Below are 24341 nucleotides of genomic sequence, written 5' to 3' on the forward strand. Positions count from 1 at the left end.
GCCTCAAAGCAAGCAGAGCCCAGGCCTCCTGATTTCCAAGCTCCCACACACCACCACTGCCCCTCTTCAGCAGCTGGGTGCAGAGAGCCTCACTTCCCCACTCCTGGGAAGACCACTCATTCCTGCCGCCTCACCCCCTGGACCAAGCCCACACCCCTTCCTCACCCTACTGTCCTCTCTTCCTCTCTGGTGTGGATATGGGGAGAAAGAGGCAGAAGATGACCCCACAGAGGAGAAGGGGGACCTCTTTGCCCAAGAAAGTTCCCATATCCTAGCAGGGGGTCTCACCAGGGCAGATCCCATCCCTGAGGGGCTTTGGGAAATACCAGGACCCCAGCGGGTTTTGTTAGCCCATTGACAGGATTCTTCCTCCGATGGTGATGATGATGATTACCATAGTTATTATTCAGATGTCAGTAACTCTTGCTGAAAAACCCTGCAAACCCATCCAAACAGAAACCTGTATCTTAAGAAACAGAGGCCCAAAGGCAGCAGCACTTTTCTGAGAAAACCACTTTGCATCCCAGCCCATGTGCCAGTTGAGATCCAACATTTTCTAGTGAAATTGGGAGCAACACTGTCGCCCAACCAGTTTTTATGGGTGGTGGCAGCCAGGCAGCTGGTCCACAGAAACTCCAGAAGGACTGCCTCCTGGCACCATACTGGCAGCCGGCTCTTTCTTCAGCCCAGATTTCCCCATATGCAGATATAATTGGACATCTGATTTGGTCAGGGAACCCAGTGCTCACAATAAACAAAATCCCAAAGTTTGTATTCCATGCACAACCAGTATCTGGGCCCCACTATTTCAGGAAACAAGGCAGCCTGTGAGGAAATGTGATTTGACAGTCCAAACATCTCATTCACTGTGCACAAAGGTTTGAAAAATATTGGCTTGCGTCAAAGCCAAAGCCAGCACGTTCATCCTTTACAGTGTGTGTATGGGGGCGGGGCAAGAGGGCAGCAGGTGGGACTCCCTCTGCATCATATTGTTATTCCTCATGCTTTTCTGAATACAGGTGGGGAATGTATGAGCGCGTTGAGATTAAGGAAACCCGTGAACCCCCAGGGCCACATCTTTCCAGGATGTCCATCTGCATGGCAGTGGAGGGACATCTCCTCAAATTTGTAAGGACTGTTCACTGGAAGTTGGGCACAATACTAGTCACTAGGGGTGCAAAGATGAATTAGATGAACGCTCTGTCCTCTGAGTCCTCCTCGAGACATTTATAGAGGGCTTAACTCTTGCCCAGATATTCTAGGTACTGAGGGCTCTATCTACAAGTGCTAATTTTAACTTCATTAACCCCTCTCTGCGGGATGCTCAAAAAGGTTATATATAGGTTCCCTAAAGTCACATAGCTGGCAAATGAATGGACTTGGGAGTTGCAGCCTGGTCTCCCTAACCCCAAAGGCCATGTTCCTAACCATTTTTCTATTTTGTCTGCCAGGCTAAAGAAAAATGGAGACAATGATATTATAGAAAATGTCTGCCTGACATTTAGGATTACAAATGAGATGTGTGTATAAAGTCACCAGGATTTGTTCCTGGAAGAGTTAACTCTCAATAAAAGCTACCTATTGTTATCATCATTAGACCCTCAATTTTATTTTGAATTCATAAGCTCTGCCTTATCGGGATTACCAAGTACTATTCTTGGAGGCATAGACAGAAGTCATAAAAGTGCAGACATCTGTCTGCAGGACTGCAGCTGGCTGCACAGAGGAGGCGGCATTTGAGTTGGGTCTCCAGGCATGAGTAGGTGTTGGGTATGTGGAGAGGACATGAACAGGAATGGACTGATCGAGAGGACTGTATAGGGGAAATGCGCAGAGCTATGAATAAGCAGCTCCTGTGGGCAGGAGTTAAGACCCAAGACGGGAAAGCAAGAGGATGGACAGGAGCTGTGGAGACCACGGTTTCTGAGTGCTGGCCCCCTCCCTGAAGGCACAAGCAAGGACATCTTTTGAGCCGGGGCTATGGGGTGGTGAGTGGGGAGGGACAATGCGGCAGAGAGCCAGAGAGAGGACCCAGCCTCCCGGCAGCCACCAGGCAAAGGTTTACTGGCCGTGCTTGACGGGGGCAATGGGGTCATGATGCCTGCCAACCTCAGTGCTTTGCAGGGCCACTGCGAGGGTCAGAGCCCACTGCGTGGGTCACTAAGTGCGAGAGCGGGCTTGGCAACGTGTCGTGGGTACATTGTATGCACAGGAGGCCTGACTCGTTCACCCATTCTCGGGATTTTTTTACAACTTATTCATTCATTTGTGTGTTCATTCATTGAATATTATAATATTACATTTAATATTATGTTTATTGAGCATCTACTCTTTGCCCAGCACTCTGTTGGCTCTAGGCATTCAGCAGTGAACACACCATGGTCCCTGCCCTCATTTTACTGACAGTCTAGTGGGGAGAGAGACCAGTCAGCAGGGTGGGGTGGCAAGACCGGGGCTAAGTGCTGTGTTGCCTGCAGGCCATGTGGTCGCACAGAAGAGGGGCTCTTCCCTGGATTCAGGGCATTGAGGAAGTTTTCCTTGGTGGGATGATCCCTCAGCCTCAAAGCTGATACCTAGCAGACCTCATGGCTGGAACCTGGGGCTTCTGCCTGGGTGGTCTGGTCCTGGTGATTGCAGCCTCTGGGATAAGCAGCGTTGGTGCTAACAGGGCGGCTGAGATAAAGGATAGGGCCTGTGGAGTGGGGAGAGGGTGTCTTAAAGGACAGGTAAAATGAAACACTGTTTTTGCCTAGAAAAAGAGGCTTTAGGTCTGAATCTTTCCTTTCCAACACCCATATTAACGGGGTTATCAAAATAAAGTAACTCAGCCAACCACACTTAAGAAGAGGTGAGAGGGGCTTCCCTGGTGGCGCAGTGGTTGAGTCCGCCTGCCGATGCAGGGGACACGGGTTCGTGCCCCAGTCCGGGAGGATCCCATATGCCGCGGAGCGGCTGGGCCCGTGAGCCATGGCCGCTGAGCCTGCGTGTCCAGGGCCTGTGCTCCGCAATGGGAGAGGCCACAGCAGTGAGAGGCCCACGTACCGCAAAAAAAAAAAAAAGAAGAGGTGAGAGACTTGGAATTAGGACAACTGACGAGAGATGGGATCATGGGAGAAAAGGAAACAGATAACTTGGCAAGAGGGTATCATCACCTTAAAGAGATGAAGGACTTCCTTATAGGAGAGGGTTGCATTAGCTCCTACGTGTGGCCCCAAAACGTTGAACTAGGCCACCGGGGAGACGGTGTTTTCAGGACAAGGAAGGATAACACTTAGATCAATACCTGGCCCTCTGACTACTTCTGTAAACAAAGTTTTATTGGAACATAGCCTGCCCGTTCATTCATGTATCGTCTATGGTGCTTTCACGCTACAAGAGCAGACTTGAGTATTTGCTACAGAGAGTGTATGGCCCACTAAGCCTAAATAATTTACTATCTGGTTCTTTGCAGAACAGTTTGCCAACCCCCGGCATCAGAGCAACCCAGATATCAAGTGAGGTGCTTTGGGAGGGAGTGAGCTCCCCATCACTGGGGGTATTCAGCAAAAGCTGAAGTCCTATTAAGCAGTGATGTGGCTAAGAGTTTGAGTGAACTTTGAGATCATAAGGATCCAGCAGTTCATGACAATTATTCAGATTTCTGCAGTGCCTGCTGGTCACATAGTCACAACTATTGAAAAATAAATCCATCTTCAGAGAAGCCTCGGTCAGATCTACAGTGTTTCATCACTGGACCTGAAGTCCATCAAAAAGAGCAATGGCTTCCTCTGCCTGTGTAATATAAGGTAGATGATGGACAGATTCAGGCAATCTCAAGGGTGAACATCTGGAGGAAATCTTTTTACACCCAAGCCTCTCTTACAAGGAAGACGCACTCACATGTAAACTCATGGATGAATGACGGCGTGGATCGTTTCTGGGCCACCAATGTACCCACGAGGCTAAGATGTTCCTCTGTGTTTCAAAAGGATTCGCTACGGAATGAGCTAATTTACCTTTGTTAGGCTTCTGTTGGGGTCAGTGGGGACGTCATTCAGCAAACTTAGTGCCAGACCTTGAACTGGGCAGAGCACCTGCCCTTGAAGAGCTGGTGGCCTGGGTCCCAGCTAGCTCGACCAGAATGTGATGAGTATCTGATAGATCCCAAAGGCAGGGAGAGACTTCCTCGGCCAGGTGCGTTTATCCAGCAGAGCAACATTGCTGCACAGCACTATTAACAGAAATTTGTTTTCTTTCCAAGTGGAATTGCAAAGAAAAGCAAAATGTGTTCTTTAGAGGGAAAAAACGTCTGTGGCCATTTCACTGTCTTGTCCTCAGCTAGGTTGGACATAAACAGAGTCAATTTCCCCGCCTCAGCTGTCTTGCAAAACCGTGATGGACACAAGAAAACATTTTCTCATGCAGTAATCCACAGCCTGTGTGCAGAAGCAAAGATTTTCCAACCAGAAAAGGAGAAATGTGCTTTATTACAATCCCCTTATGAAGCGCATTGGCAAAGGCGAAATTGATTAAATACTGTTCCTAGTGTCCACATGAAGGACTGCTTCCCTGATCCTTACTGGCCCGGTCCAGTTTACACCACGGTGAATTCCAGGTACTGATTTTCCTAAAGCCTTCCTTCCTCTGAGTCTCAAAGTAAACACAAATTTACATTTCGCATTTTTCTTACTGCTGGTTTTGTTTTCGGGTGACAGTTAGATAATCAAGATATCTAGTTGTAGGTTTGCCTTTGGCAGGATTTCCAGCTGAGAGACAGACACCCCTAAGAGCTTTCTCCTGAGAAGAATTCAGATGTTATTCAAGCTCTGACGCATCCATTCTCAGACACTTAATCATACTCAAAACCCATTTGAACCGAAGTTTTCCTAGCTCTCCAGCTAGGGGGAACCTTCGTGTTTACGGAGAATTTTAAAAGACCACAGAGAATGCTGAGGCCTTCCACCTGTCGATAAACAAAAGAACTGCCACGGGGGCTTCCCTGGTGGCGCAGTGGTTGGGGGTCCGCCTGCCGATGCAGGGGACGCGGGTTCGTGCCCCGGTCCGGGAAGATCCCACGTGCCGCGGAGCGGCTGGGCCCGTGAGCCGTGGCCGCTGAGCCTGCGCGTCCGGAGCCTGTGCTCCGCAACGGGAGAGGCCACAGCAGTGAGAGGCCCGCGTACCGCAAAAAAAAAAAAAAAAAAAAAAAAGTGCCACGGAAAAGGCTGTCAGTGTTCTGTGCCTTCACGGGCATCGTTAAGCTGGCTACTCCTTTGTCTTGCCTTCCCCATCTGTTGTCTGTGACATGGATTGTCTAATCTCAGTGCTGAGGCCTCATGGCCAACCTCACCTCTGTTCCAGGCCCCAGAGCCCATGAACCTCAACTTTACCCTGTTTTTACCATCTCCCTTAGCCATAGCTTGAATGGCATTGAATTCCTGAGTGAGGGTTGATTGGGATGTGTGTGTGTGTGTGTGTGTGTGTACGACAACTTGCAATGCAGGGAACGAGATAGTAATAGCCTGGTCCCCAGTTAATTACAAATAAAATGATTCCTAGATATTTTATCGATAGTTACCTGGTGTCAGCATTCTTGGTTGCCGCTCTCAAGGTAACATTGGAAAGTATTGTTAAATTAATCTCTCCGTGTACATTCAAGCACATGTTACCTTATTCCAAGGATTACTATTAATGTAGTAATTTAGTTCTTCTGGAGAGATCTTCCCATAAAAGAGACCTTTCCATAAGATTACTAAAAATGTGAAGGTTGTTTAAGTCATTCTTTCTTCCCTAGTCTCAGCGATCCATAATGTTAACTGCTCTGAAAGTTTACAAATATCCTCCAATGGACCATGGTCATTAAGAGATAACATGCCACAGAGCAATGGATCATGGGAAGCCATGGTCATTAAGAGATAACATGCCACAGAGCTGATCCATGATCAGAGACCTTGAACCTGCCCCGCTCCACCACACACACCCGGTTAGCCATGGCATCTGCTAACGTTAAACACACCATCACAACGTCACCTCAGTCACGTGCAAGGAAGGAATCTCTTGCCCACAAAGAAGGCAGGAGGTTTCCCACCTTGTCTTTCCTATCAAGATCCTTGCTCAGACTTTTTATTTGTTCCAACAAATCGGCCAGAGGCTGACTTGGCCTCTTTGAGACTCTGCATCAAACCAAGTCTTGTTCAAGGAAGCTGGTTTCCTTGCAATAGGGTACGTCTAAATGAATAAAGAGGGAGGGGCTTTCGATCGCTTATGAAAAGGTATCTCATAAAACACACGCATGCTGAATTGCTAGGGTGATGACGTGAATAACCCGTTCAGGAAAGTGTCCAAAGATGTTTCATTGATTTAAGAAACCTTTCAAAAGGAATAATCAGGATACACAAATCTCTGCTGAAGTTTCTTCCTCATGTTTACTATCACCACTACCACCACCACCACCATCATCGTCATTATCATCATTGCCAGCATTTACCAAACCTCTGTACTATGCCAGGCACCTTCACATACATTATTTCAACCTAAAATTCACAGAAATGCTGCAACTACATCTCATTATCCCCATTTAACAGATGAAGAAACAACGGTCCCGAGATTTTTAATCTTTACAAATGTAAACTTAGCTGATGAATATTTCAAATTGTTAGAAGTTTTTAATTTAATGGTAACAGTATATTTATATTTGACCAGCCAAAGCCTATAGCTAATAAAATGCAATGTGTTCTGTCACAGCAATGAACATAAATGCAGAACTCTCAGGTAATAATTTCTCCCTTTTCCGAGTAACAAAACAAGCAGTGGCTGAAAGACTTACCTCTCTGCCTTCTAAATGGCTAGTATTTTAAACTACCGTTATTTTCAGAGTTTACCCACTCCAAACACTTAATCCCTGTACCTAATTTTGAACGAAGAAAAGATGTCCTTTATCTCTTATCTGTTGTTTTCTAAACTGTTAAGGTTTAAGTATCAATAACCTTGTTAAAACATCATTGTAATCCATTACATTTTTAGAAATCATTGAATATACAAGTCCGGAGGGTACCTCTCAGTTCGATCCCAACCCACTCCAGTCTTCTGAGGTCCTTTCAAAGATCACTCACTAACTGTGTTTCATAGCAGCTTCTACATTAAAAGAGCAAGTCCTGCGGTTGGCTTGAGTAGGATGGAAAAGGTAGATGAAAGTGTAATCAGTAAAAATGAAAATGCATTTATGATTTCTCCAACAGTTAAATTGCTGTCATTTTAGAGGTGAATGGCATCCTCTGTGTGTGTGTGTGTGTGTGTGTGTGTGTGTGTGTGTGTGTGTGTGTGTGTATGTGCTTCATCAAATGGCTGGAGAAGTTATAAAGGAGGAGAGATGCAAATGATGGTACAGAAAGCAGCAGGCAGCGATGGGTCTCTCCTGATGACTCTGAGTTAATACTCCTCTGGGGAAGACGGAACAAAAAAAGAAAAAAGATAAAGAAAGCACAAATACAGCAAAATCTGTCCTACAGAGTTAAAATCTGTTGGATCAGCCAAGTTTTTCTGGCAAAGCAGTACAGAATATATGTTTACCCTGTTAATTTTAAGTATTACAACTGGATAGTGACTAATATCCAAAGGTTGCGATCTGCGTTGGGGGTTAAGTAGGATGGAAGAGTGACAAAGAAAATGCAAATTTTTGTTTCCACAGTAACCTGGGGAAACACTGCTTTGAAAAACTAGCACAGTATTGCCCTTCTTCCCCCTGACATAAAATAAACTAATTAGTATGTATCACAAATCCAACCACAGGACTGGACCCAGGAATTTCTTTGGTGCGGCATTATCGAGAAGCATGTATAGGCAGGGCCAACCTGAGGAACTGAGAGGCTCAAGGCATCTAGAGGGTTTGTTTTTTGGGGGGTTTTCTTGCCCTTATTCTGGAGATGAATTTCTGGGAGCAGTTCATGGGGCCACATTGACTCTTTCACTAAGTGACAAACATGAACAGCTTGTAAACCTTTCTCGAGGGTTATTTTCCTTCTTGTGTGGTTGGTGGTGGTTGAGGTGGCAGCCGTGACGACCACTGACGGAACACCTACCTCTAGGCTTGTAGGATGCTGGCACTCCACTGTTTGATTTAATCCTTCTACCAAATCTGAGAGGTGGTTCATGTATTACCTTCCATCGTAGAGAAGAAAGCCAAAGATCGGAGGTATGAACCACATACCTAAAGCCACTGCATTAGTTATCCATTGCTGTGTGAAAAATGACCACAACACTCCATGACTTAAAACACACATTATTTAACAGTGATGGGAGGTCAGAAATATGGGCATGGCTTAAGTGGGTCCTCTGCTTCATGGTGTCTCACAAAACTGCAGCATGTATCCACCAGGTCTGGGGTCTCATCTGAAGGCTCAACTGGGGAAATATCCACTCCAGGCTTTTTTCCATATTGTTTGTGGCAGAATTTATTTATTTATTTATTTATGGTTACTTTCCATTTACAGTTACTACAAAATATTGGCTATATTCCCCATGTTGTACAGTACAACCTTGAGCCTGTCTTCCACCCAATAGCTTGAGCCTCCCACTCCCCCATCCCCCTTCCCACCCCCACTGGTAACCACTAGTTTGTTCTCTATTTCCACGAGTCTGTTTCTTCTTTGTTATATTCACTAGTTTGTTGTATTTTTTAGATTCCACATATAAGTGATGTCATACAGTATTTGTCTTTCTCTGTCTTATTTCACTTAGCATAATGCCCCCCAAGTCCGTCCACGTTGTTGCAAATCGCAAAATTTTGTTCTGTTTTATGGCTGAGTAGTGTTCCATTGTATACATACACCACATCTTCTTTATCCATTCCTCTGTCGATGGACACTCAGGTTACTTCCGTATCTTGGCAATTGTAAATAACGCTGCTATGAACATTGGGGTCCACGTATCTTTTAGAATTATTGTTTTTGGCTTTCTCAGATAAATACCCAGGAATGGAGTCACTGGGTCAAAGGGTAGTTCTATTCTTAGTTTTTTGAGAACCCTCCATACTGTTTTTCACAGTGGCTGCTCCAATTTACATTCCCACCAGCAGTGTAGGAGGGCTCCCTTTTCTCCACATCCTCACCAACATTTGTTATTTGTGTTCTTGTTGATGATGGCCATTCTGACTCGTATACGTGATATCTCATTGTGGTTTTGATTTGCATTTCCCTGATGATTAGTGATGTTCAGCCCGTTAGCCATCTGCATTTTCTTTTTCGAAAAATGTCTATTCAGTTCTTCTGCCCATTTTTAACCAGGTTGTTTGTTGTTTTTTTTTTTTTTTTTTTTTTTTTGCGTTACGCGGGCCTCTCACTGTTGTGGCCTCTCCTGTTGCGGGGCACAGGCTCCGGACGCGCAGGCTCAGCAGCCATGGCTCACGGACCCAGCCGCTCCGCGGCACGTGGGATCCTCCCAGACCGGGGCACGAACCCGCATCCCCTGCATCGGCAGGCGGACTCTCAACCACCGTGCCACCAGGGAAGCCCTGTTTGTTGTTTTGATGTTGAGTTGTACAAGCTGTTTATATGTGTTGGATATTAATCCCTTTTACTGGTCATATCATTTGCCTATATTTTCTCCCATTCAGTAGGTTGTCTTTTTGTTTTGTTGATGGTTTCCTTTGCTGTGAAGAAGCTTTTAAATTCAATTAGGTCTCATTTGTTTATCTTTGCCTTTATTTCCTTTACTTTAGGAGATGGAGCCAAACAAATATTGCTACAATTTATGACAAAAATGTTCTGTTGTTGGCAGAATTTAGGTCCCTGAGGGAAGCTGGACGGAGGGCCTCACCTCCTAGCCACCCATTGGCCAAAGGCCACCCTCATTCCTTGTCACATGGGCCCCTCCAACATTTCAGCTGGCTTCACCAACACTTGCAGGTGGAGAAGGCAATAGAAAGAGTCTGCTAGAGAGATGGAAACCACAATCTTCTGTAACCTAATCACAGAGGTGACATCCCACTCCCTTTGCTGTAGTCTGTTGGTTAAAAGCAAGTCACAGGCCCTGCCCTCACTCAAGAGGAGGGATTATTCAAGGGTGTGGATACCAGGAGGTGAGGCTGCTGGTGACATCCTTGAGTTTGCTCACTATGCCTACACATATAGTTCCAGTTGCCTTGATGGCATCTAGTCTCCAGGCTTCTTCTCCTGCTGCTTCGTTCTCCTCACCAGATTTTTCTTATCCTTGGAGGCTCTGCTCCAGTCACACCTTCCTCCAAGAAAACATCTCTGGAAACTCCAGCCTTCCTTTTCCTCTTTTTTCCTGGTGAATTCCTCTAGCATTGATAGCAACAGACGTAGTGACTTTTAAGTAGTTCTATTGCAGACCACTTTTCATGTAAGCTGTTTGGTGGACTCGTAAGGCACACTTTCAAGGGGAACATACCCTTAAACCATGCACCTTGTAACCCCAGGGCTCTGCAGAGCTTCCTCAAGGCTGATGTTTTGGGGATACATGGAAGGCAAAATTCTGAACCGAAAGTCCTATGTATAACTAAAAATCCACTGCCCATATTTTGTATTAGATTTCATTTGAAGAAAGATTCCATGCTAAATAGATATCTGGAAGCCATTTGTCAAAGAAGTAATGTTACAAATGATAAGTTCCCAGATAGACCACCACTTATAATATTGTTTCCTTGGGAAAACACATTTAAAAATCCAAATTTGATCCTACGTACAGTAGAGGATCCTCTAGAGTTGCTAAGGTGGAGGAAGGAAGGGCAGGGGAATTTATTATTTTAATCTATGTAAGAGAAAGCACTTTTTAATATACCTTCTAGAATCCACCCAGCACTGTCCTTCTCTACATTACTGTCATACCAACTTTATTTCAGGCACTCAGACTTCCTCACCTGCATGACTGCAACAGGTTCCCACCTGGCCTTTTTGCTTCCAACTCATCCTCCATGCTGTAGGCCAAGGGAACCTCCTAAACTAGAGGAGTAACCATGTCACTCCCTTACTTAAACCCCTTCAATGACATCCCCCAGGGCAATGGCAAAACACTTTGTTTGGTCACAAGGTCCACTGTGAACAGCTACCGTTCATGGGTGTCTAATATCTTTTGGAAAACCTGTCTACACTTTGACAGTTCCCACACGTGAGGCCCACATTCCCATGGATGAATGAAAAACAACGTCAACAGCAGCTAGGATGCAAGCATGCGACCTGGGTTCTTCCAATCACATCTGCCCATGAGAACTGGCTGTGGAAGTATTCCATGAGGCATCAGGCTCCATCATCACCCAGGAGATGGTGTCTATCAGGCACGACAGAGCAGAATCTGATTCCTCTGGGGCAGCTTCTGGTATCCTGCCTGGGATGAGTGGTGTGTATTTGCAATCATGGCGTTGGCTGGTGTGCTCGGTATTAGTCATGGCTACGTGGTTTCTGACCGCATGGTGTCTTAACCCTGTGAGATAATGAAGGGAGTGGAGTCTATGACTTGCTGATAAGAACCCTGACCAATACAAGGCCTTTATTTTCCAGCCCTGACAGATTTTTTCAGCCTCCCTCTTGGCCCTTTCCCCACAACCTTCGTGCTATGATCTGACTGCATTAAAAATATTTGGAGTCACCAAACACTTCCTTCCTTCTCTGGCTCCTGGGCTTTTTCACATCATAGTCCCTGTGTGTCTGAGACATTCTTCCCTGCCCCTCACTTACATGGATTACTCCTCAGTTTTCAGGTTCTACGTTGGTATCACTTTCCCTGGAAATTCTTTCCTGACTCTCAAGTTTGTGTGAAAGGCCCCTCTCTAACGTGTACTTCTTCAACTGCAGCACATAAACTATTGCATTTTCATAGGCTATTAACTCATCTACATTTACCTTTAAGTTATGGGAAAATACCATGTTTATATTATTCACCCTTTGCAGTGGGCAGCTACTGCTCTGCCTGACCACCCTCGCTCTTATTCAGGAAAATATTTTATTGAATTCAGTTAGTAAGAATGGGACTGCTATCTTCCTAGTGATTCCAACCTCCCTGGTAATGAGTAGGGTAGAAACCTGATGCAAGCTGGGCTATTCAGAGTCCTCCATTCGGATTTCTGAACAAGGAAGGTGAAAAACTGCCCTTCAGATCCATTCAGTTTCCAAATTTTGAGATGTGGGTCTGGGGATTTTAGGGGCCATGCCCCTTGTGTTATTTATCTATTGCACAACAAAATGCTGCAAACCTAAGCACATTAAAAGAGCACACGTTTATTATTTCAGAGGTCCTGTGGTTCGTGAATCTGGGCACAAATTTTCTGGATCTCATCTGACAGCTATAATCAAGGTGTCTGTCAGTGCCCTAGTCTCATCTCTAGTTCAAATGGGGAAGAATCCCTTTCCAAGTCTGTACGGTTGTTGCAGAACTTGGGTCATTGTAGCCTAGAGGATTGGGGTCTTAGTTTGTTGGCTGTTGTTGGCCAGAGGCCACCTTCTGCTCCTCCCTGGTTGTTGGCCGAGGTTGCCCTCAATTCCTTGACACATGAGGCTTCCCAACATGTCCCCTGACTTCACCCAAGCCAGCAAGGGAAAATATGCTAACAAGAAAGATGTTACAGTCCTATGTAATATCATCTCAGCCGTGACATCCCATCACCTTTGCCATATTCTGATATTTAGAAGCAGGTCACAAGTCCTGCCCACGTTCAAGGGGAGATTATACAAGGTCATGAGTGTTCAGAAGTTGGTATAATTGAGAATCATCTTAAATTCTGTCTGTTGCACACATTCTGAGTCGAAGAACTCATTTGGAATAGAGCAGAAAGAAGAAAGAAAGAAGACCTGAGGTGTTACAAGTCCTCATTCCAATTTTACCTTAGTCCCAGCTGTAATCCTACAAGTTACCGCATTATGACTACCATTTTCCCACATAACCAAGTGTGCTGTTGTCTGTTTTAAATGAAAAGGTTCTAACTAAAATATCGTTGTATTTTTAGAGCCTAGCACAGTACATGGAATATGAAACATGACCCTTAATAATGTTATATTGAGTTAAATTGAGAAGCCTGCCACCTGTTCATTATTTTGGCAATTTTAAGCCACCAAAACATAGGATGTTGGAGCTTAGAGCCCTCTTGTTCGACTAGTTCATTTTACATTCTGAATAAATCAAGGTTGAGAGAGAACAAGTGAGTAATCTGTCCCTTATCCCATAATTAGTCATATAGTGACAGAGCCAGAGCAGGGTTCTAAATCCCAACTCTGCGTCTGGCGTTACCAGAGGGAGGAGAAAACCAGACTCTAAGGTGAAATGATGGGTAATTCAGGACCACAGACAGTGGCTCACACATGCTGTTCCCTCTCAGCAGTTTAGCCTTGATTGGCCAATGGTTTCCTGAATCCATGCAGTAAGTACTGAAATAAAAATATCTGATATACCAGGTAAGAACTTAGATGCGTCAAATTATTCGTTTTGATGTGATTTACAGTTTTGCTTTGTATGAGAATCATATATCACATCTCACTTATGGCTCTGAGTACATAATTTTCCTTAATGCTTGTCAGACAAGGAATTTAGATTCGTTGTTATTTTTTAACATAGTTACAGTAATTCTTGATAATCAATTTGTTTCAGCAAGAAATCAGCATTCCTGCAGTTCATTGATCTAAAAATATGTTCTAGGGGAAAAATTACTTTATAGCCTAATGCAGAATGCATGTCTTTTTTGCTGAATAATGTTCTTTGTTTCTGCAGAGACATGTGCATTCCCCACTGGTTTGGTTCACATAGTTAAAATAGTTGAAATGTTTTGCTGGCTCTTTTTAATACTTGAAGGGTGTCAGCATGCATTTGGGCATAGCTGGAAATAGCCCACAAGGGGTTCTCTTTACAATATTTGAAAAAGGCGATCTCTCAAATTTGCTAGTTGTAGAAAATGGAACATAAATACTTTCCACTGAAAAATACTGCCTGACGTAAACATCTCTGCTTCTGTGGTTTTGAGGCACGCTGAGTAGGAAAGTGTTTTGTAAACTTTAAAGCACTATACAAACGCTAGCTGCCCTTGTTAGAAATAATAGTATTATTGTGGTGGAATTTGTTATTAAGAGATGTAGAGCGATACCTTTTCTATTTGACACACACAGAAAAGGTAGCTGCCAACAGGGTAAAATTTTGGACTTCAGTAGAAGAAATTAGGAGAGGACTGTTACAGAACTCACTGGGTGAGGCTCACATCTGAGTTAGCAATGGTTGGGTCCATCTTCCCCAGCAGATGTTGAACTCCTTGAAGTCAGGAACTGTGCTATTCATCTTTCTGTCAGCCCCTTCCCCATGCCAAGTACCAGAATCTCAACAAATGTTCCTTGTTTTGCATTGAATGCCTTTCCAAGCCGAGTCACCCAAACTAATCAGTTCTGTATGTTGTGAAAGGACCGAATTTGCTTTCTTCACCAAATTACATCTTGTAGCTTTCTTTCCTTTTTCTTTTGGTTTTCTGCAAGATATCAGAAGTTGTAAAACTCCAAAAGGATGCTAATTAGAAGTTAGTGTAACTCACGGAGAAAGCTCTTTAAAATGGCAGACGTGAAGGTGAAAGATTATAAAAGAATTTGCAAAATGGGTACTTATTTTACTATGTCATGTGGCATTAAATTAAAAGCTTTTAATAGAACCACATCTTGCAAAAGCAGCTAGCCATTGCTAGCTGTTTTCATTGTACCTAAGTAAATTGAAATTATTGGCCTATATTGCTGTTATCTGATATGACAGGTTCAACCTCACTTAATTTTGAAGGGGAGAAATGATCTGCATATATCCTGAGTTCTTATTCTATCTCTTTCTCGCCAGTTGTCAGCTCTGTAGAAAGGAATCTCAAGAAGACCATGAGATTTGGTGGCTGTATCTTTTACGAGCAGTGTAAACTTGGGCAAGAGATTTATCTAAGTTTCAGTTTGTTCATCTGCAAAATGGGGATAATAAGCTTGCCTCAGAAGCTTCCTAAGAGAATTAAATAAATCTGTGTGGAACACTTGGCAGTATGGCAAGGACCTATCTCTCTTCCTTCTCCCCTCCCTCCTTCCCCCCACCCCGCTTCCATTCTTCCCGCTCTACCTTAAAATCATTTTCAATGTTTCAGCAAGATATACCCTCCTTGAAGGTGGAAGAAAGAATAAAAGAGGTGAAAAAAGAGACAGAGAGAGAAAAGCAAGATGGAAGTAAACCCATAACTTTGCAGACCTCCCTAGTTTGCTTTTATTGGCAGCAATAGAGTAGGTTGGGGAAGAGTCAGAGAAGAGAGTACAGGTGGACTTCAACGGTGGTGTTGAGGGGAGACCAACTGGATTGCAGCCTTGGCTCAGCCCTGACTGTCCATGAGACTTTGGGCAAGTCACTTCCCCTCTTTGAGCCTTGGTTTCCTCACCTGTGAAATGGGGATAATAACTGCTGTCTCACAGAACATGTGAGAATGTATATGAAAGTCTTATATAAACCATAAGACTCTACAAAAGTACCAGTTACTATTTTATTGTTAGTTAATGATGAATGTGAAAGCACTTGGGAAATCTAAATCCTTCGCTCAAAAGGGGATATTCTCAACTTAATCCTTTCATTGTAAAGGGGTAGAACCATGGAATACCAGTGCATTGGCTAAGAGGTCTATTTTATATTCAGGTAATTGGGAAGGGCTGTCATTGAATTTCATCATTAATGAAACTGATGATTAGGAATGTAAGTTTCACTTTTTATCTCTTCACACTGTATTTATTGAACATCTACTGTTGGCTGGATTTGGGCCTGGGCCCTAGAGATGGAGTCAGGCCTCTGTCCCCTTGCCCATCCTCCCCCAAATGGGTGGAAGAATATTTCCGGTAGAGGAAGGGCTAGGGATCAGTAGACGTAGGGGGCTTCTAGGGGATCTGTAGGTAACAGGGTAGATTATGGTTAGGACATTACTTGTAAGTGAACTCATTCTATGTTGAATCTAGTAAGTTTCTTTTTCATATTATTTTCACTATCTTTGCTGTTGATTGTTGACTACTTGGGGAAAAAACCTACTACTCACCATTTTACTGGAAAAGTTCTGTTTTCATTATTAACCTCCGAGTCCTTCGTGTCTTTCTAAATGAGCTCTATAGACATTAACCCATAGAACTTCAGAACTGGGAAATGGCTTTCGAGTAAATATATTGTGGTATCCTCATTTTACAGAGAGGTGAGTCAAGACCCAGAGAGACTAGGTGACTCCTTCAAGGTCACACAGTAAATTAGTGGGGTTGGGAATACAATCCAGGTTCATCTCTAGGACTCTTCCCATGGCTCCCAGCTGCTCCCAGCTCTAAAATGTGTTCCTATCTTCCATACTGCTGACAGCCTTCCTCTCAAGTCACCATTGCCGGCTTTCTTTCCTTTTTTTTTTCTTTTCTTCTTTTAAGAAATATATATTTTGTCTTTAAAAAAATTCTTTTATTATTTTTTATTCTTTTATTATCTTTTAAATTTTATTCTTTATTTTAAAAAATTCTTTCATTACTTTTTTTTTTTTTTTTTTTTTTTTGCAGTACGCGGGCCTCTCACTGTTGTGGCCTCTCCCGTTGCGGAGCACAGGCTGCGGACGCGCAGGCTCAGCGGCCATGGCTCACGGGCCCAGCCGCTCCGCGGCATGTAGGATCTTCCCAGACCGGGGCACGAACCCGTGTCCCCTGCATCGGCAGGCGGACTCTCAACCACTGCGCCACCGGGGAAGCCCTCTTTCATTACTTTTAAAATAATTTTCAGGAGTACAACATAGTGATTCAATATTTACATAGGTTATACTGTATTTAAAGTTATTATAAAAGATTAACTGTATTCCCTGTGCTGTACAATATATCCTTATAGCTTATTTATTTTATACGTAGTAGTTCATACCTCTTAATCCGCTACCCCTATCTTAATCCCCCTTCTCTCTCCCCACTGGTAACCACTAGTTTGTTCTCTGCATCTGTGAGTCTGTTTCTGTTTTGTTATATTCCATTCATTTGTTTTATTTTTTAGATTCCACATATAACTGATAACATATAGTATTTATCTTTGTCTGTCTGACTTATTTCACTAAGCATAATACCCTCCAGGTCCATCCATGTCGTTGCAAATCATTGCCTGTTTTCTGAACTAATGATTCAGGATCCAAGGTTAAACTAATGATGCTCTGGGTACCTTTCTTCCAGAGAAGAAATCAGATGAGAGATTGAGTTTGGCATCACAGGTAAACACATTCTGGTTTGGTTATTTGGGGATGACACCTTGCTTGGTCTACTTTGTGGCACTCACTCCAGAGCCCTGGAAAAAAATCTAAAACTAGTAAAATTTCCAGCTTCTTTCCTCCAGTGGGAAATGTTAGAACGAACAGAGAGCTGGAAGCCTGAACGCCAGGACCTGGCTCCACCTCTTTTCCCTAATTCTCCATATGGCCATGGGCATATGTCACTATGGTTTTTCATTCTTTGATTTTGCCAGACAGTTACTCAGTTCATTTAGTCACTAAAGGTTAGGACGTCATGCTATGTACTGGGGATACACTCACATATAAAACATGGGCGGTCTCCTGTGGGGGTAGCAGACACACAGAATATACACACTGTGCTGCAGTACCTGGGCTCACAGGAGGCTTGATGAAATGGCACCAAACTTTGACTGGGGGGTGAGATCCAGGGGAGACGTCTCAAAAGAGGAGAGGTTGAAGGTAAGGAAGCCCTGAAGGATTATTAGGTAGCAGGTGGATGCCAGAGGTAGAAAGCAGCATTCATCCATCCACCCATCCATTAAACTCTTCACTCATTGTATTAACAGGTGTTAAGCATCTCCTACAGATCAAGGAATACGGAGATGATAAGACATGTTCTCTGTCCCCAGGGAGCTCCCATGACCTTGAGCAAAGACTCCGGGACCACAGAAGAGCATCTGGCTCCAGGGAACAACAAGTAACTTGCTCTGGCTGGAGCAGAAGCCCCTGTAAAGAAGCAGCAGGAAGAAACTGGAGAAGTGGGCAGGGCCTTGTACACCACGAAAGGCCTTAGGAACCGTCAGAGGAGGTTTGTGATGTATCTGAAGGACCAGGAGGGCGGCTCACGGGAAGGTCAGTGCGGGAGGAGGGGAAGGGCAGAGAGTACATCACCCAGCTTGAGATTTTGGAAGATCTCTCTGGCTGAAGAATTAAGAATGAACTGCACTGGGGAAGGAGAGGGCAGAGCAAAGGGGGCAAATGAGGAGACCGTTGCTGATGTCAGGGGGACTGTCCTAGTGACACGGACAAGGGCAAGGGCAGAAGAGAGAGAGGGGATATCACTGAGCAGGAATCAGAAAATCTTATTTTACACGCCCGTGTCACAAAAAAGAAAGTTAAAAGGTAACAAGTCTCACCCATGGTCATGACCCTGAATTAACAGAATTATCCTAACAACCCATGAAACTCAGTCTCAGGAAATCCGGATGTGCAGCAGCTCCACTACCGGCCAGAGTCACGTGCTCCCTTCTGCTGGGTGCATTTCTTCATCAGTCATGCCTGAGACTTGAGCTGGACAGAATTAGGTGTACATTTTTCTGTGCTTTCCAGGCCTTTATTCACACCTATGCTTGGTGTTCATCACAGTCTCATCATGGAATCTTGTGTGTAGTTACAGGTCTGTCTCTCCCACTAGGCTATGAGCACCTTGATACTACGAACTGGCTCCAGCTCTGTGACCATCTATGCTCTGCGTGCTGACAGCTGGCTCCTGCAGCGTCTGCTTTTTCCAAGGATGTTTAGGGTCTCATGATGGGAGCAATTTTAATAGTCTGGCCCTCTAGGGAGACGGGGCCATTGGAGAAAACTGACAAGTGCTGGAGTAATCAGAGAAGCCCTCTGAGGAGGGGGTGGGATGGGTGGGGTGCAGCAATGAGGAAGGGATCTCACTAGGAAAAAGAGAGGCCACCACGTGGGATCAGAGCAAAACTGCAGGGTGGCCCTGGCAGGACGGCCCTGGCTGCCTCTGGCCAACTGCTACCCTGATTGGTCACAGCATCCCAGGCTGGCTGGCGAGTTGGTGAACAGCACCGCCCAGTGTAAGCCGTTAAGGTGGCAACCTACCTTGCTATGACGCATTCTGTGAGAGGAGAGAAAGGACAGAGAAGTTAGAAAGAGAAGGAAGAGGTCACACTGCAGGTATGGATGGAACTTGATCATGGGGGCCTTGAAAGCCAAAGTTCAGGCAGGAGCACAGGGTTCTCCATCCCACCACCACCCTGCTCCCCAAACTATCATGCAGACGATCCAGTTCAGAGCTTGAGGGTGCCGGCTCCCTCTCCAATCCCAGGTCTAGCCCAAACCTTAGATAAGTTACTCAACTTCGCTGTGCCTTGGTTTACTCATCTGTAATATGGGTCAGGAATAACAGTTCCATCATGCCCTGCTCTGTTGAGATGATGAAAGGAAATAATGCGTTTAAGACCCTAACACAGTGCCTGGTGTGACGTAAGTGCTCAGAGCAGGTTGGCTGTTAATACTGTTTCAGAGCGGCCTGCTGTGTCCTTGGTTTTCTGACCTGCCCGGTCTGTTTCTTTTTGAATATCTTTGCATGATTTCTTCATCCTCACCCACTGTTGGTCTCGTCAGAAGCCTGAGCTACTCTACAACCAGCAATGTGATTCTTGTCTTCTAAAAGACTCCTGTCAGTTTCATACATTTTGCATGACCCTCTCCCTGGGAAAGTGGCTTTTCAACAGTAAATGCTATTTAGAAGAGCATACTTTCCCCCTGCCACGTTTCCGTGAGCCCTGTACGGCTGGGAGAAGGATCTGCCAGGGGTTTGCAGTGAGTATGCTTGGCTGTGGAAATCCTTGGGCTATAAATAGTGTGTGTGTTTTTTTTAATAGGATGGACTCATTTTCTCTGATCATGAAATCCATGGCTTCTATCTATAGCCACAGTGTTGCTCTGCTAGTACTGAGGGATTTTAAAAATAAGCTTCAGGAAACAAGATGTGCTTACCCAACTCTCTCAGTATGGAGGCAGCAGAAGGGGCCTGGAGATTTGGGACTGGGATTTAGGGTCCTGGCATTAACCCTATGCTGTCTCTAAGTCATCCTCCGTTCCAGGTTGCCTCAGGCCTTGTGCCTTCAACTTGCATTACATTTGCTCCAGTGAAGAAGTTCATTCATTCATTCACTGGGAACCTGCTCTGGGCCAGCCATGATTTCAGGAAATAAAGTGTTCCTAATATCAAGGTGCTCATAGCCTAGTGGGGGAGACAGACGTGTAAATACATACAGGATTCCATGATGAGACTGTGATAAATGCCAAGCGCAGGTGTGAATAAAGGCCTGGGAAGCACAGAAAAGGGTACACTTAATCCTGCCCAGGGCAGCAGGAGAGGCCCCTCTGGTAGGTTGAATAATGGCCCCCAAAGATATCAGGTCCTGATCCCCAGAACGTGTGAATGTTACCTCTATGGCAAAAGAGATTTTGCAGATGTGATTATGCTAAGGATCTTGAGATGGGGAGATGATCCTGGTTTGGGGATGGGCCCAATGTCATTACAAGGGTCCTCATAAGAGGGAGGTGAGAGGGTCAGATAAAAGAAAGAGAGAGGGCTTCCCTGGTGGCGCAGTGGTTGAGAGTCCGCCTGCCGATGCAGGAGACATGGGTTCGTGCCCCGGTCCGGGAAGATCCCACATGCCGCAGAGCGGCTGGGCCCGTGAGCCATGGCCGCTGAGCCTGCGCGTCCGGAGCCTGTACTCTGCAGCGGGAGAGGCCACAACAGTGAGAGGCCCGCGTACCGCAAAAGAAAAAAAAAAAAAAGAAAGAGAGAGAGGAGAAGGAAGGGTTGCCGCAGGAGCTGGGAGAGATCTGAAGATGCTGTGCTGCTGGCTTTGAAGATGCAGGAAGGGGCCATGAGCCAAGGAATGCAGCTCTAGAAGCTGGAAAATGCAAGGAAAAGGATTCTCCCTGGGAGTCTGGGGGGAAGTGGAGGCCAGCCAGTACCCTGGTTTCAGCCTGGTGAAACTGACTTCAGACCTGTGGCCTCCAGGACAGTAAGAGAATCAATTTGTATTGTTTCAAGCCATCAAGGTTGTGGTGATTTGATTTAGTGGCCATCGTAAACTAGTATACCACCCAAGGGAACACTTCAGCTGAATGGTTGCAACAAACAATTGGTGTTTAGGGCCACTCAGTATCCATTGCCTTCTGTTGGTACCTGCGCCCAGTTTTCGCTTAATGACCCCTTCCTCAGCACAGCCCGTGCTGCAGTGAGGCAGGCTCAGGTCCAGCCCTAGGGCCGCCCAGGGCTTAAGTCCAAACTTATTAGCATAATCCATCCCCCAGGCCATATCATTGCCTCCGGACTGAGCATACGTGTGTTGATTCCATTAGATGTTAAAAGAGTTGCCTTCCTGCCACACTCCAGCTCTGGGTGAACAAGGAAGCATGTAGCCCCAGAAAGAGCCCCTTGGAGCCATGTAGAAAGAAGCATCCTGAGAAGGGTGCAAACTCCAAGCAAGTGGAATCTGAAGATGCTGAGAGACGTAGAGTCCTGGCTGTCTCCCCTGAGCTGCTAGACTTTTAAGATGCACAAGCCAATTACATTTCTGCAATGGTTAATTTATGTGTCAAGCTGACTGGGCATCAGGGTGCCCAGATATTTGGTTAAACGTGATTTCTGGGTATGTCTGTAAAGGTGCTTCCTGAAGAGATTAGTGTTTGAATTGGTGAACTGAGCAAAGCAGATGGCCCTCCCCTCTGTGTGTCAGCATCCTCCAATCCACTGGAGGCCTGAGTAAGGGATAATTTGGTCCCTCTGTCTTCGAGCTGGGATGTGGATATTCAAGCTGGGTCATCCGTCTCCTCCTGCCTTTGAACTTGGACTCAGACTGGAACTTACACCACTGGCTTTCCTGGGACTCCAGCTTGCCAATCGGAGATCTTAGACTTCTCAGCCTCCTAAGCATGTGAGCCAATTCCTTACAGTAAATTTCTTGATATTTATATCCTATTGGTTCGATTTCTCTAGAGAACCCAGACTAATACAATTTTATTATTAAAAATGGTTTGCATGGGAGTTTTTGTTACCTGCCCTTGAAGTATCAGATAAAGAATGGAGAGGTTCTGCTGTGAGCAGAGAAAAGGGAGAAGACTGAACATGAAGTCAGAAACAAGTATTATGACTGCAATGTGTGTATGGTGGAGAGGAAAAAGGAGACCCAGAGACTTGAAGGCCAAGATCACGATGCCCAGTGAGAGCCAGCTAAGGATTAGATCACAGCGCTGAGTGTCAGAGCTGAAGGGAGCTTGGCCAGTGTTGATTCCAAACCCTTTGTTTTACAGATAAGAGATAAGGATACTGATACAGATAAGGATACAGATTAAAAGACTGAGGTACAAAGAGAGGAGGGGCTTGCTCCAGGTCGCCTTGTAAGTTATGGCTGACACAGAAGAGAAGTCTCTTCTCTCTAGTTTCCCTGCCTATTCCCCCAGGCTCTGCTCTGTCCCAACTCTGCTGTTGTGTGAGTGAGTGGTCAGCGTAGGGCCAGGTCAGCCACATATATACAGGTGCCCAGAACCCCCAGATGGGCAGTCTACACCCAAGGGTTCCCGGTGGTCCAGGCTCCAAGGAGAAATCCGTGTTATGCTTTCTCTCGGTATGTGGCTCAATGAGGAAACAGAGAGGGCTACCCGGGACCATACGTGATTTTCTATAACTACAGGCAGAGAACGGAGCAGGAGAGTAGGAGTCCCACAGTTGGGTCCAGCCAAACTCTGCCTCTTGAAACTCTATGCCCAAAGAATGTTGTTTAACCAACGGCCCTGCTGTTATCCATGTGATCTTTCTACCTTTCAAGGGTAACAAATAAGTAGAGATATTGGAGGCAAGGTGCTTTCGGAATCGTAAAATACTGGGCATCCGCTTAGACAGTCATCCCTCAGATTATTCCTTCTCTGAGGGATGCTCTATAGAGGTTGATGGCCTTGACAACAGGTCCATGTGGCACTCCAGGAATTGGAGCTATGTCCCAGGGCCGGGCTGTAGTTCAATGCTTTGATCTAGAAATAAGCCGTCTAGGAATCTGTCTCGACCTGAGCACGGAGTAGTGTGCCAGGGACTGTGGAAATACTCATTCGAGTCTCACTGTGCTTCTCAGTGCAAAAAGAAAGTGAGCTGGGAGGGAGAGTGGGGCAGATGTCTTTAAAAAGAAGAGAAATTTCCCTCCCGGTAGCTCAATATAAGAATGTGCATCCTGGGCTTCCCTGGTGGCGCAGTGGTTGAGAGTCCACCTGCCGATGCAGGGGACACGGGTTCGTGCCCCGGTCCGGGAGGATCCCACGTGCCGCGGAGCGGCTGGGCCCGTGAGCCATGGCCGCTGGGCCTGCGCGGCCGGAGCCTATGCTCCTCAATGGGAGGGGCCCCAGCGGTGAGAGGCCCGCGTACCGCAAAAAAAAAAAAAAAAAGAATGTGCATCTTTTATGCAACGAAAGTGGAAGGTCAGCAAGTGGCATCAAAATAGAAACCATAAAATGTAAAATGTAGCAATGGAAGGGACTTTATAAATCACCTAACCACACTCATTTTACAAATTAAACTGAGGCTCCCAAGAGGAAACCATCTTGCCCAAGACAGTGCAGCAAATTCATAGCATTGCCAGGGATGGAGCCCAGCTTCTCTGACGCCTAGGTGTATGCTTTTCACATCGTACCACGTGGATGCCCACAATCAGGTCTTAGAGCTAGAATGTGCCCGCCTTTCTCAGGTGGGTATTTGTATTGACCAGAGAACACATGTTATTAGTGTGTTAAATAGGATGATATTTATTTGTTATGCTTTGGAGACATAGGAAAATCTTTGCATGAGGTTTTAGAGCATTCAAGAGGTTTCTTTCTAGACAACGGTGTGAGTTTGTTGATAAGGGCGCATTTCAACAACTGCGGACTTTTAATTTTCCAGCTTTAGGTCCACGTTTCTTCTGTAACAGCCACAACACTCTACAAGTCAACACCTAGCCCACTAAAATGCAGGCTGCGCTATCCTGGGTTCAGTCAAACATGGCTTTGGAGTCAAATCTGGATTCAAATGATAGATGTCACTTTGCAACCTTGGCCAAGGGACTTCTTCTTTTTACTCTGGGGATCAGCTTCCTCTCTAACCTTCACTGCTTCTCCAGTTTGATGGAGAATTAGATGCAAGGTGTGCAAGATACCTAGTTTATGGCTCTGTCCATGGTGATTGTTATTCTATTGGCATTGCTGTACTAGCCACCATGATGGGCAGAAATGACAGACACTGGGAGATGGAGAGAGGAGAGGCTTTTGACAGCCCTCAGCATAGATAAGGACCTACTTCACAAGAGGAGTCCATTTTATTCAACTGATATTACTGAGGAATCACAAGTTGCCT

Source organism: Stenella coeruleoalba, assembly GCF_951394435.1.
Source record: "Stenella coeruleoalba genome assembly, chromosome: 2".
Taxonomy (NCBI): Eukaryota; Metazoa; Chordata; class Mammalia; order Artiodactyla; family Delphinidae; genus Stenella; species Stenella coeruleoalba.